Source organism: Mirounga angustirostris, unplaced genomic scaffold (genome assembly GCF_029215605.1).
Source record: "Mirounga angustirostris isolate CCGP_5_RB_7025 unplaced genomic scaffold, mMirAng1.0.hap1 SCAF_3, whole genome shotgun sequence".
Classification (NCBI taxonomy): domain Eukaryota; kingdom Metazoa; phylum Chordata; class Mammalia; order Carnivora; family Phocidae; genus Mirounga; species Mirounga angustirostris.
Window position 1 is genome coordinate 157032417 of NW_026991711.1, and position 14890 is coordinate 157047306.

Sequence of the window (14890 nt, forward strand, 5' to 3'; positions counted from 1 at the left end):
TACTAGTCTTTTCTCCACAGCACCTATGACTGATGATCTAGGTTGCTAATCAAACCACCCACCACACCATAGTTGTTAGAGTATAAACTTCCGAAATCATCAAAAAGAAGTGTCATGCAAGCCACATATGTCATTTTAAATGTTCTAGTAGTTATATTTAAAAAGTAAGAAAAACAGGTGAAATTAATTTTAATAATATATTTCACTTAACCCAGTATGTCCAAAATATTGTCATGTCAACATGTAATCAATATAAAATTATTTTTAAAAAAAGATTTTATTTACTTATTTGACAGAGAGAGAGAGCACAAGCAGGGGAGTGGGACAGGGAGAAGCAGGCTCTCTGCTGAGCAGGGAGCCCAGTGCGGGGCTCGATCCCAGGACCCTGAGATCATGACCTGAGCTGAAGGCGGACACTTAACCAACTGAGCCACCCAGGCGCCCCCAATATGAAATTATTAATGAGATATTTTACAACCTTTTTTTTTCACATTGTCTTAAATCTGGTGTATTTTACACCACGCATTCTAATTTGGATACTACATTTTCACTGGAAACACTGTATTTAGTTTTCAATTAGCAATAATCCCACCTCGGATAAACCTCATTGGCTACGATACTGCCACTGCGCAAAGCTGGAAACACTGTATTTAGATTGCACAAAATTCACTGTTGAGAGAAGAAAAATCACATCCGTATGTTGTTTCAAACATAAAAGTTTTCAGTACCTGAGTGCAGGATCGGTTTCTTAATTCAGATTTAATCAAAATGAAGTAAAACTGTGATGAGGTCCCAGCAACCACGTGTCAAGTGTTCCACAGCCGCATGTGGTTGGTGGCTACTGCATTGGACGGTGCAGGTCCAGGGCTAGCCCTGTGCCTTCCAGTTGCTTCTAAACCTCAGATTGTTTAATGTGGTACTAGGCACACTGGAGGTGCTCAGTAACTCATAGCACCAGGGCAGTTGGAAATATCAAAAATCTGTGAGGCTCAGTAGCCCAATCCCCTTGTTTTAGAAGGGAGACAACCCAGAATGAGAGAAGTTAAGGGGCTAGCAGAAGAGCACACCACTGAACCAGTTGGTGTGTATCTGGACAAGAAGTTAGGTCTCCTGATCCTTAGTCCCGAGGTCTTTCTATGCCATTACCTCAGCCATACTTCAGGGGGGGGGGACCCAGATTTTTTAATTTATTTGAATCATCACTTGAGTGACGTGGGCAGAGAAGAACATACTTATATCCTAGTTGTACTTGCTAACCTGATAAAGACAGTATGTTCTAGAATATCTGAGGGTTCCTTCCACTTGGTCTGGGGTCTAGGCGGTTTCATCTGTCAGTCCCCCTTACCTTGGCCCGTCACCACTTGGCACTGCCTCACTGCACATCCATCAGCCCCCCCACCCCCACCCCAGAGCATCCGGCCACATTTTCTGGTCTGCAGCTGTCCTCTACCAGCTGACTACCACAATTTGCTTAATGCTGTGCTTCAGAGAATCCTTCATATTTGCAAATCAAAGCATTCAGTAGAAACTGCAGCAAAGTTGGAGAAGAGCTGCTACCCTCCAGCCATGAACGGAACCCTGAGGTCCTGGCTCCTGGTGGCTGCGAGAGAGAGGATGTATGCGTGGTTAGGTGTGTGGCATCAGGCAGACCTGCTTTCGTGTCTCAGTTCTGCCCAGTTCCAGTTGTGTGACTTTGGGCAACCCTCAGTTTCCTCATCTGTAAAATGAGGATAATAATAACAGCTCCTTCTGTGAGATTTAAATACGATAGTGTACACGGAGCCCATTGCTGGACAAGGGTACGCCTTCAGTTCACGAGAGGTTTTTCATTTCCAGGGGTCTGCAGGCTCTCCGAAGAGGAGGGCTACATATATCTGGCTCACTGCTGCACCTCGTGACTAGCAAAATGCTTGAGACATAGTAGGTCCTAATTGAATGTCTGTCTAATGACTTTATAAGATACTCATGGTTTCCCTCACCTCTTAGGATTGATGCTAAGAGAAATGATTGGGGGGAAAATATGGTAAAATATCTGATAAGGAAAGAGGAGAGGGAGGTGGCTGCTTCCGCCTTCAGCATCCACCTGGTGAAGACACCCAGGTTCAAAATGAAGCTGTAGAGTCAACAAATGTTGACATCTAGGGCTGTGTGCAATAAAGAAATTAAGAGTCACTAGTGCCTAAAAGGAAGTAGATATTGACTAGAACAAAGAAATAAATGTAGGGTGTAAGATTGTCACTTATTTGATTTGAGTAGATAAACGTCTTCTGGTTCTGCCCCTAAAATCTCCTTTCTTTTTATTCTCCTAGGAAACCTCCTCTACCAATGGCATATTCTATGAACCGTGAGCTGATGTCCCATTCCCCAGAGCACACAACAGGTGAGAAGTAGTAACGCTTCCAGGAAGCCTTCACCGAGTCAGGGAGCAATAGGTAGAGGTAAGGCAGAGCCAGCTTCTAACCTCTGCCAACTCCCTTGCTGGGGAGTTTAATCTGTCAGTCCCTCTTACCTTGCTGGGGAGGGTCCTTGCCTCAACTGGCCTGAGGTGACAGCCTGAGCACTGAGAGGCCAATCTACTCCACTAGCTGAGTGCTTTCGTGGCACAAAACTGTTGGTAATTTGGGAAATGGTAACATTAATGATGATCACAACATCCCGAACACTGAGGATATTCAAAGCTTCCTTGAGTTTTTGCTATAGTTAGCCTTACCTCTAGATATATAGAATAGCATTTCATAGCTTCACTTTCACAAAAAGAGATGTAAGTATAGAGCTGTTTAGAAACACTTTAAAGGGCACATATTACTAGCTGTGAGACCTTGAGCAGGTTATAATACCTCCATGCCTCTGTTTCTTTTCATCTGTAAAATGGAAATGATAATATACCCCACAGGGTAAGACTAACATTAGGTTATAAATAATGAGCCTGGCATTGTTCTAAATGTGCTATTTGTGTTTACTCATTTAATCCTCACACTCCTATAAGCAAAGTACCAAGTTTTCCTCTCTCAAAGAAAAAAAACTAAGGGACAGGGAAGTTATATAATCTAAGTCACTAGTGGAGCCAGAATTCAAGCTCACCCTCTACTATCTGGCCTTTTACTGTGGGTATTTAATAACTGTGGTTATTAACAATAGATATAGATAGAGTAGAGGGTTCTTGGGTGTTTAATTCACCTTAGCTCCTGGAGTCCCTGATCTTTTCATCTTTTTGTTTCTTCTCACAACTACCATTCCAAAATTTTTTCATTTTTAAAATAACCTTACAAATATATAACAAATGCAAGAGGAGGTGGCTAGAATGATCCATGTGCCAATGGATTAAAGTTAGAGACATTGGTATGAACAATGTTGAACTTCATATAGATGCAGATGTTTACCTATAGAAATATTTATAGATATTATAGATATGTGTCAGAGCATGTAGAAGCAATGACAGTAACAATAAACACGCCTACCACTCAGGCCTTGCTCTCCAATACCATTCTCTAATAAAAGGAACCAAGACTCCTTAGAGAAATTCATGTTTCTAGGAATGGGGAAGGAAACATACAGATGGGCCTGGAACATTGTGTAATGCCAGAAAGAAGGAAATTCCAACAAATAAACAAAACCACCACACACTGATGGGGGTGTGTCAAAGGGACCCAGGAGCCAACTGAAAGAGCTCCCAATGACCAAAGCTGGGACAATTTGAGCAACTGTGTTAAATAAATAAAGTAGTGTTGGATTATACATCAAAGAGTAACATAGATGTGCATGAGTACATACTAATATAAAAAAAGATTGAATAAATAAATAAATAAATCTTTCCTACAGAAGAATTATGAATAATTTATATAACTACTCTTCAAGTTGGTGGAGTGAACTCCCCCCTCCTTAAGTGTGGGCTATGCATAGTCACACTCTTCCAAAAAGGACAGTGTGGAAAGGTGGGGAAAAAAGTATAGTGAAAAACTTCCAACAGCCAGGTGACAATCACCTACTTCAAGCCAGGTGATCAAAGTTAACAAATAATCACAGGTCACATTAACAACACCTACCCTTAATATGATATAAAGAGAATGATAGGGGCGCCTGGGTGGCTCAGTCGGTTAAGCAGCTGCCTTTGGCTCGGGTCATGATCCCGGGGTCCTGGGATCGAGCCTTGTGTTGGGCTCCCTGCTCTGCGGAGAGCCTGCTTCTCCTTCTGCCTGCCGCTTCCCCTGCTTGTGCGCGCTCTCTCTCTCTCTCTCTCTCTCTGTCAAATAAGTAAATAAAATCTTAAAAAAAAAAAAAGAGAATGATAATTTGCCTCTGTCGTCTTCCTCTTCAAAACCCATAAGCCCCATTTACCCATGAGAAAAACATCAGACAAATCCCAGTTGAGGGACAACCTACAAAATATCTGGCCTGGTCTCCTTAAAACTGTCAAAGTCATCAAAAACAAGGGAAGTCTGAGAAACAGTCACAATCAAGTGGTATCTAAGGCAACGTGATGACTAATTGTGGTATCCTGGATGGGATATGACATTGAACAATAACTGAATAAAGTATGAACTTTAGTTAACAATATGAATTAATATCAGCTAATTGATATCAGTTCATTAATTATGACAAATGTATCCTACTAATGTAAGATACTGCTAGGGGAAACTGGCTGTGGGGTAGTCTCTGAACTATCTTTGCAATAATTCTGTAAATCTAAACTGTTCTAAAATAAAATAGTTGTTTAAAAGAATGAATGACTCTGTCATTGCTTAAAATATCCATATTTAGAATTATAGAATCAGAAATTAAAGCCAGAAATAATCTTTGAGATCAAAGGAGATAACCAAAATACAGCTCGGGCAGGAGCAGTTACTCTAGGTTCTATTAACCACCTGTATATACTTGAGCCTCGATCTAGAGCAAGTGAGGGTGGCGCCAGGAGCAACTCGGTGACAGAAGGAGAAGTGGCAGGGAAATCAGGTCCCGGAATCGGTACTTCTCGTGGCCTCTCCTTTGTCCACTGTTAGTGGCGTCCACGGCTCAAACTACAGCCTAGAATCCCATCTGGAGACAGGAGTGGTGTCTTCACCTGAAAAATCCGCGGATGTGATTTTGGATATTGTTCCTGGTTATCTTGTCCTGACCCTGGTTCTCCAGCCCAGATCTCTCTTCTATGAGCTACACAATATCCTTTAAATATGTTCCTTTGGTAGCTTCTGTCATTCAGAAATGCTTAATTGCTTGCAGTTAATAACTCTGACCAATCATACCAAGAACTGGTTTCTGAGTTAACTTCTGTAGTTATAGATCTTGATTTATTTTAACATCAGCCTTCCTGGAATTCCACAAACGAACCAAGGTTAACTAAAGGAAAGAAAAAGTGAAATAAACTTACCTTTTGCTTTATCTGCTATAGAAAACAAGTAACTACATAAATAAATTAAATGCTTAGCATCTTGAAAGATGAAAAAAAAAAAAATGTTGGCCTTCTACTCTAGCCATAAACTTTTACCTAGATTTTGGAATTGTGATCCAACTTTTAACCAGCACAGTGTAAGATTTTCATTGTGTTACTTCCCAGTGATGCAATTTCTATAAATGGGCAAGAGGCTCTGAAGAAAATGAGTGATGACACCATGCCATGTGCTTAGTTCATTATAAATCATTGCAAGTCCCTCCAGCAGTTCTGAGCCAATCAAAACAGAAATGTTCTAACACATTTGAGAGGATCTTGTTTTACAGAGTGCCTCAAAAAGCCATGAACAGCACCCAGGCTTTCAAACATACCAAATTGTCCAGAAAGGATTTTGGAACTGGTTCCTATGAGGTTACTTTTCATTATTATTTTATGGGATATATAAAATATAATGCTTTTTCTACTTGAGCTCCTAGGGCCTGGAATGGTTCTGCTTTCTACAATTTTGCAAACAAATTTTAAAATCTTTTATTCTGGTCATTTTCTTGCTAGACTTTAAAGGTGAAAAGTTTGTAGGCCAGTTAAGCCCTGCAGATCTTTCCATTTCATGCTAACTCAGATTTTTAGGGACTTAAATTAATTTCGACTCGACAAAGTATCTTCTTCTGCAATTGAAATACTACCTCTGATTAAGGATCCTTTGAAGTAGTGCCTTGAAATAATCCAGGAAAAACACACAAGGAGAGCAACCTGTCCTTTTTCCCGCTTTCATGCTCTTTGTCCAGGTTTGAGTTTATTTAGGGGTTCTTGGATCTGGATTCTGATATCTCCACAGTTAAGTTCTCAGAGGAAAGTTTTGTTTATAGGAGAAGTCAACAGAAAAGCATAAATCAGCACACCTCACCTTGAAACAGGTTGAGAAATAAAAAAGCAGGCATATGTGATAACCAATGATAACCTGTTTTTTGCAAGTCTAAAATTGGGGGGTGCATCTTTTAAAATGAGGGTTTTTCTTAAAAAAACACTTTGCCCATGATTATCTTGAGAGAAGCTGCACAGGCATAAAATCATTTGTCTTAGTGTCTTCCTGTCTCTCACCCAGCGTATTTGTCTTTCTCTCTACTTGCTAAGAACAGGAAATTGCAGAAATAAAGATTTAATCTGTTCCCATTTCTTCAGTGAATCTTGCTCAGTTTAACCTAGGTCAATAACACATTTAGATTTGCCCAAATACGTTATACAATTTATCAGAATAGGCCAGTTTTGTATAGTTTTTAATTATCTTTTAATCTTACAGGCTTTAAGTTCTTCTCACTATGAAGTTTATCTCTGAGAAGATTGCTCTTTCAAAGTAAAATTAGGCAATACCTTTGGGACACTGTCCATTACTCACTGACCTAGAAAAACCCCCTTCTAGTAGCTCAGTCCCACGCAGGTCTAAAAGGCTTCTAAGGCAGCCATGTATGCTGAATGTGGCACAGAATTTATTAATATTAATAGCACTCAAAGTCTGTATAGCATTTTAGTTAACGTGGACCTTTCACATGGTATATTTTATCTGAGCCTCAACCATCCTGAGGTTACTGTAAGCAAGGCTTGTGTTATCCCATTTTACAAATGAGAAAAAAGACTCTGAGCGTGACTTTTCCAACTGAGGTCTGGGCTCTAGTCTAGAAGTGAAGATTGTATTATCCTCTGGGGCAACCCCTAAGAGAGAGGAAATCCAACGAACAAAATGATCTGACCTGCTTTCTGTCCTCTCCCACCCCCACTCTTTCTCTGAGACATTATAGGAGGCCCTACCATGGAGCAACTTTGGACAACAGGGAAGGAAACGAGGCTGTAATTTGTCAGGAGGGCCCAAAGTCAGGATGGCAAGTCGGGCTGAGCCCCGTGGCCATTTTGTCTGCAATCACATACAGCACGGGTATCACCCCAAAACTTAGTGTTCCTGTGTTCCCAACTGGCTGAGCCATGCTCACTCCCCACTGCTGCCCTGGATCGCCTGGGCAGTTTGGGGTCGGGGGAATTAGGAAAATCAAGAATGATTTACCACCCAAAGTAATAGGAACCAAGAATTCCAAATCAATAGCTGAGGTTCACAGAAGATATTTAAGAGAAAGGAGTGTACCTGTTTTTAAAAGTTGACATTTCTGTTGTGAGATTACATAAGCACAAAGGATTAAAGTTTTTGTAGTGACATCACGGGAATGTTTTAACTAAAGCATGATCATAATTTTTCATGCAAGATGCTATGTATATGCATTTTATTTAATTATTGAACATAACCTTGAAATAGTCTTTATTATTATTTCTCAGATGAGGAAACTCAGATTCAGAGAAGTTAAGTGACCTGCTTGAGGTCATACAGTTAGAAGTGGAGACAGAGTTTGAACTCAGACAACAAATCCCATGGCCTTTTCAGTATACTGCACTACACCCTAAGCAGTAGGTTACCTGTTCTCATTTCTTATTTCCCAAATGTCCTATCTCCATAACTCATTATACAAATGAGTTTGTATTACTGTAGTGGAAAGCTACTTATCTGGTAGTCTCACTTTTAAGAAACAGGAAGTATGCAAAAAAACTCTTCTGAGAAGCAGACTAGATGTTACAGCAGGCGTTCACATGTGAGAATATTCTCGTTGGCGTTGAGTATGTCTTTTATGTTTACTATGTAATTATTTTGGATGTTACAAGACTTCAATGATAGGATAGTGCAGGAGTTTTCCCTCTGATCTTCCAATGACTGCCTGTTTTTCTACTTTCAGTTCTCACTTTAGATGTTACATCCTCTGAGAGGCTTTCCCTGTCCATTGCGGCCCTGATCTTTATAGCACTTTTTGTCATAATTAATAATGATGGATTTATTTGTTTACTGCCTGTCTTCCTCACGAGATTGTAAATTCCCAAGGACAGGAACTGTGTCTGCTTTTTCACCAGTATTTCCCCAGCACCTATGGTGGTGCCCAGCACAAAGTAGCAACTCAGTAAGTATTGATTGGATGGATGGATAGATGGATGGATGGATGGATGGATGGATGGATGGATGGATGGACAGATGAGTGAATCATTCCCCGAAGAGTTTCCAAAGGAATCTGAGGAAATAGGTGATATGGTAATCTGTTCTAGGAGAGGCTGAGTTACTTTTTGGGTTAGGGTAGGTCAATCACCTTTCCCCAAAATAGGCCTGAGATTTGGTGCCTTCCTAAAGACAATACATAAGAACGGTGAGGCCAGTCAACCAGAACAGAAGGGGAAAGGAGAGTAAATATACTGAGAACTTACCAAATGCAAAGCAGTGTGTTAGATTCACATGATCTCATTTAACATAAAAAGCACTGCATCAGAAAGGCATTATCCCTATCCTACAAATGAAAAAAGTGAGAGTCATATTGGTGAAATTGCTAAAGGTCATTCAACCAATAAGTGGCAGAGCCAGGATATGGAGATAGATTTGTTATATTTCAAGACCATGTTTTGTTTTAATCAAATTAGATTTTAATTTTTTTGTTTTTATATTAGCCTATAACTTACATATAAGAATTGCTCATATTTTAAGTATATAGCTTGATAAAATCTAAATAGATATGCATCCTTGTAACCACCATCCAGATAAAAAAAATAGGACATTTTTAGCCCACCAGAGGTTCCTCTGTACTTCCTTTCAGTCAATATTCCCAAGTCTACCATTATTTTTGACTTCTGTCATGACAGGCTCCTGCTGCCCATTTTCAAGCCATATATATATATATATATATGGAATCCTATGATATGCCTTCTTTGGTATTGGGCTTTTGCCTGCAAGATTCATCCGTGTTGTTGCTTACAGTAGTAATTGATTCTTTTTCATCTTTGAGTTATATTCCAATGAATTAATATAATCACAATTTATTTATTCTAATGTTGATTGACATTTGCGTTATTTCCAATGTTATTAGAAAAGTGCTATGTATATTCTTGGATATGTGTTTTGGTGGACATAGGCACTCATTTCTATTGGGCATACACTCAGAAGTGAAATTGCTGGTCATAGCTATTCATATTTTTAGTTTTGATCAGTTTTGCCACTCTTTCAAAGTGGTTGCATCAATTTACACTCTTTATTAAATTTAAATTCTATTAATTAACATATAATATATTCAAAAGTTTCAGAGGTAGTGTTCAGTGATCATCAGTCGTATATAACACCCAGTGCTCATTACATCACGTGCCCTCCTTAATGCCCATCACCCAGTTACCCCATCTCCCTACCCGCCTCCCCTCCAGCAACCCTTAGTTTGTTTCCTATGATAGAGTCTCTTCTGGGGATGCCTGGTGGCTCAGTCAATTAAGCGGCTGCCTTCGGCTCAGGCCATGGTCCCGGGGTCCTGGGATCGAGTCCCACATCGGGCTCCTTGCTCGGCGGGGAGCCTGCTTCTCCCTCTGCCTCTGCCTCTTCCCCTGCTTGTGCTCTGTCTCTCTCTCTGACAAATAAATAAAATCTTTTAAAAAAAAAAAGAGTCTCTTCTGGTTTGTCTCCCTCTCTGATTTCATCAATTTACACTCTTAGCCGCAATGCAGAGAATTCCCATTGCTCCATATCCTTGCCAACTGTTATCATTGGTCCTTTTAATTTTAGCCACTCTGGTGGAGGAAGGCCATGTTTTTATAAACTATACCTTGGTGCCTTAACATGTGGTGCATGAGCCCTCAGAAAAGGAAAGACCAAGAGTTTGTTTCTGCTTCTTGGATGAAGCTGACATGATACTATTCCCAGGTCTCTAGTATCACACAAAAATGTGGCTCTCATATCTGGACACACAGTGGGTGAAGAAGCGGGGCCTCCTCAAAGGTTAGAACAGACTCTACAACTGGCTCATGAATGTGATTGAGACAAATGGACCCACTGAGAGAGAAATGGGTCACAACAAAGAGAAGAACTTCTAAGCCTTTGGTCAGAGCAGCAGAGCAGTGAATAAGCCTCATCAAAACCAGTCCACCTTTTCAACCAGAGCAGGACTCTTTTAGGTAAGGAAGTGCCCACCCCATGTAGGAGGTCAGATATCAGAAAATGGCCCCCATAACTGTCATTTTTTGAGCCCTTTCTATTGCCAGCAATAGTGCTTCATACTTTATAGAATGCAGTAGTTAGGCCTGTTGGGTTGTAAATAACAGAATACAACCTAATTATTCATATAAATGAATTCATTTAAAAGAGAGTTCTTTATTCTGAGATTGTCCTTCCCTTTATGTGGGTGCTAAATTGTATTCCATTTCATATAATAATGGTAAGTATGGACGATAATTTGCTAGTTGTTATCAGTAAATGTTCCTTTTAATCCCATGCATTCCAATTGGATGGGGGCCAGTGGCATGGGCAGTGAAAAAATTCACCCAAGGCAGAACAAAGAGATAGAAGTTTATCAAATACACTGCAAGGGAGTAGCAGGCCAGACAGCAAAAGAGAGATTGTCTGCCACGTGGTGGTGATGAGGGGCTATAGTCACAGGGCAGAGTGAGGAAGTATGGGAACGTATGGAATTCTCCCTTTTTGGCAATCTTAGGAACTGTGCCTTGTTGAAAGTAGCCTGTTGGTCAGTTAGGGGCTACGGCTATTTCAATGTGGGTCGCTTAATGTGCCTGTTTGGTAGTCACTGTGGGCCCTTCTGCCTTGCTCAAACCTGTTGCCTAAAAGTGACCTCTACATAAAGTTCACAATCCTAAGCCATTCCCCTGCTCAACCAACCAAATATTGTCGGAAGGGTTGTGTATGGAACTGAATTTTATTGCCACATGACACTCCAGTGGGAAAGCTACTGCTTCACACCATTCTCTAAAACTTGGGTGCTTTCATCCTTTTATCCAAGAATAGCCCTCAGGTTCTCATCAAATCCTATTTATTAATGAATGTTAGGTAAGCCTGTATGATAGTGATACACTATTATTAACTAAAGTCCATACTTCATTCAGATTTCCTTAGTATTTACCTAATGTCCTTTTTCCATTGCACAATTCTATCCAGGTTACCACATTACATTTAGTCACTATGTCTCACCAAGCTCCTCTTGACCTTGGGTGTTTCTCTGTTTCTCAGACTTTTCTTGGTTTTGATGACCTTGACCTTGATCGTTTTGAGAAGTAGAGGTCAGGTATTTTGTGAGAGGCTCCTATACTGGAATTTGTCTTATGTTTTTCTCATGGTTAAACTGAGGTGGTGGGTTTGGGGAAGACCACAGAGGTAAGGTGCCATTTTTATCACATCATGTCAAGGGGACATACTACTTGAGACACATGACTTATGACTATTGATACTGACCTTGATCACCTGGCTGAGGTAGTGTTTGTCAGGTTTCCTCACTATAAAGTTACTCTTCTCCCCCACCTGCATTCTGTGATGTACTCTTTGGAGGGAGGTTATGATGAACATTCCTACATTTAAGGGTAGAGTCTTTACATAAATTATTTGGAATTCTTGTGCATGAAAGATTTGTCTCTTCTTTATTTATTAATTATTCATTTATCAGTATGGACTTATACTTATTTTACATTTTGTGTTGTAATTCAATAGTACTTTATTTTGTTGCTCAAATTGTTCTAGCTTTGGCCATTGGAGCCATTTCAGTTGGCTCCTGTATCCTTTTAACATACTCCCATCTTTGGGACTTTTTTTTTTTAAAAAGTACTTTCCTACTTTCAAGCACTACATGGTGCTTATCTTGACTATTTCCTAGAATCAGTCATTTCTCCAAGGAATAGGGATATTTTTTAAAATATGTTTTATATCTTAACTAAGGGCCTTAGCTTAGGACAGGTCAAAGTCAGCTAGGAAATGTTAGTAGCGTGTGTGTACCAACCATCACCACACCCAAACTTTATGGCTGGTTGGAAAAACTCTGTACATGTACACCAGCCACAAAACTATTGGCATTCCTGCTTGGTTCCAAGATTCAGACAGCTTGTTATCTTCATTCCTCCTTAAACATTGTTATGAGTGATAGAACAGACAGGTTAATTGCAGACGAGAGAAAGCAAACCTAAACATTTTAGCTCCAAATCATCAGTAGTATTGTATGAGGAAGAGACTCCGATGATACAGACATTGCTTTTCAAACCAATGCATGCACACCCCAGGGTACACAATGTCGGTTCAGGGAATAGGCAAAATTAAAGTGGTATCTTACTGGATCATCAAATTCCTTCAATATTTAGGGGAGCAAGGAACCAGTTGTTATTAAAGCTAATAAGGGAAAATTCCTACTTTCAAATTAAAACCAAGTTTGATGATATATGAAAGTATTACTTAGAAATGAATGAAGCAACCAAGTAATTTTGTTTGGTAGGGCTGGCTTCCAGCTACATTTCCATATTTGGAGGATCCTCTATCATGGTCATTGGGCACTACATTTAAATTTTTTTGAAATGGTTTCTTAACTGAAACTGGAGTAATAGTAAATTATCAATAATTGGTGAGTAGTTCTTTAGTCAACAGTTAAAAACGGTTTGTTTTGTTGTTTTGGTCTGGGAAGCCAATCATTCCAGAATAGAATTGCCCCCAAGGGAAATGTATAGCTCCTCTCCATTCTCCCTCATTCCAACCTCAAAAAAGAAATGCTGATCTAGATTGGTCAGGTTCAGGAACTTGTTCTCTTTTGGGGATAAGGGGAGCTGCCCAGCCTCAGTCAGGTTTGACAATCTCATTTTCGGGCTTCCCCATTTTTCTGGACTCATCAGTAGTACTATTTCCATTAAGGGACTCCTTTGCCCTGAGAAGTCGTAGAGTGGGCAATCTGAACCAGCTCCAGAGTCATATATTATATATCCAGATTCATATATCAACATATTCTCTTACTTCTCTTTATTGGCTGGGTTTCTCTTCTTGGAACTTGCCTTTCCCTCTAAGTAAGATACAGAGAGTCAAGCTATGATTGTGGGTGTAGGAAGAAACAGGTGTAGGAAGCCTCTTGACCTCTTTCAGTCTCTTTAGAACTGACTCTATTTACTGCAAAAAGATGCCCTTCATATTGTTTTAATCCAATTAAAAGAGGACTTCATTTGACATTGGAGGAAAAGCCTCATAGTAATAAGAAACAGGTCTTTATTTGGGCTAGAATTTAGGATTTAACTTGGGGGTAGAAGCAGGGAGAGGGATGTGTTGGCAATGTCATGACAAAGTTCAAGAATTTGGATTTGGGATCCGTTTTCCAATGCCAACTGAATATCAACAAGACATGAATTATTATACTACTCCATTATTTTGTGTAGGAAGAGGTAGTATTTTATAAGATTATTATAAATTGTCAGAGAAATATATATCGTTCCAATGGTTTATGCTTTGGAAAACTGCTTGCTTTTCCTTTCTAAATGAACAATCAGCGACTAAAAATCTTTTGAGAGAACCTATAATAATGAAGACAATGAAATATGTGAAGCTGATTTCTATCAATGTGATCATTTTATCTTTTTCAGATGTTCTCATTTCAATTATTAACATTTCAATTATATTTCAATATTTACTCTGGTTGACAAACGTTATACTAGTCAACCTAGTACCTATAGAAAAGTCTATTTAGAAGGAAAAAAAGCCATTAATAGGTAAACATTTTTGATCAATAAAGTATGTAGAAAAAAACCTTCCCCCCTCCTTGATAAAGAGGTTAAATGCTTTCTAGTTAAAGGATGAAATAAAAAACACCAAGAAAGACTTCACAGGAGCATTAGTAGGATGGTGGAAATTATGCATATTTAAAACATTCACCAACTAAATGAGTTTCAGGTTTTAATATAAGAATATAATGAAGGCAGATAAATATATCATAATAGAAGTACACTGAGGTCAAACGTTATAGAAGGAATAAAATGACACAAAAACCAGGAAGTCAGTGCCATGAATGAATCTCTTGCTCTTCCCTCTCAATAATGATGTCAAAGTAGTCATTTTAAAGGATGAGTCTTTCCTTTAACTGCTCTCATGGGGTATCTGAAATTTATTTCTAGTCTAAAATACAGAATGAAGAGTCTAATGGCACATCTGTTCCATGAAACCTTGACAAGAATACTCTTAACTCATATGAATTAACACAAGGTGGTTTTCGGAGACACTGGTAAGCAAGATCATTTTCAAGTACGTAATTGAGTGATTGTCTGCCCTCATATATAGCTGCCTTTCTCCTTCCCCTATCTCTTCCTGTTAACTACTTTTCTTAGTAATATTTTATGTATTTGGTCAATTCATTTACACTATCAATCAAGTATAAAAGATAATGATATTGATTAAATCAATGGTTCCAAACTGATTTGGAAGGCAAACTCAACTAATAGACATATTTGCCTTGATCCACTGAGTATTCAAAAAATCTAGACATATCACATAAAAATTTAGATTTCTAGGTTTCTCTTGATAAATCAGAAGATCTTTCAACACTGGACCTGAATTTTATGTGACTAGAGCTGGAGTAAAATATAAGAATGCTCCCTTTGGGTAAATCCCACCACTCTCTGTTGCTTACATTCAGCCAGGTTCAT

At 39.2% G+C, this 14890-nt stretch overlaps 1 pseudogene; it reads right to left on the reverse strand.

The window, feature by feature from the left end:
* Positions 1-558: 558 nt before the first annotated feature.
* On the reverse strand, positions 559-637 carry LOC123839948 (U4 spliceosomal RNA; annotated as a pseudogene).
* Positions 638-14890: the final 14253 nt, after the last annotated feature.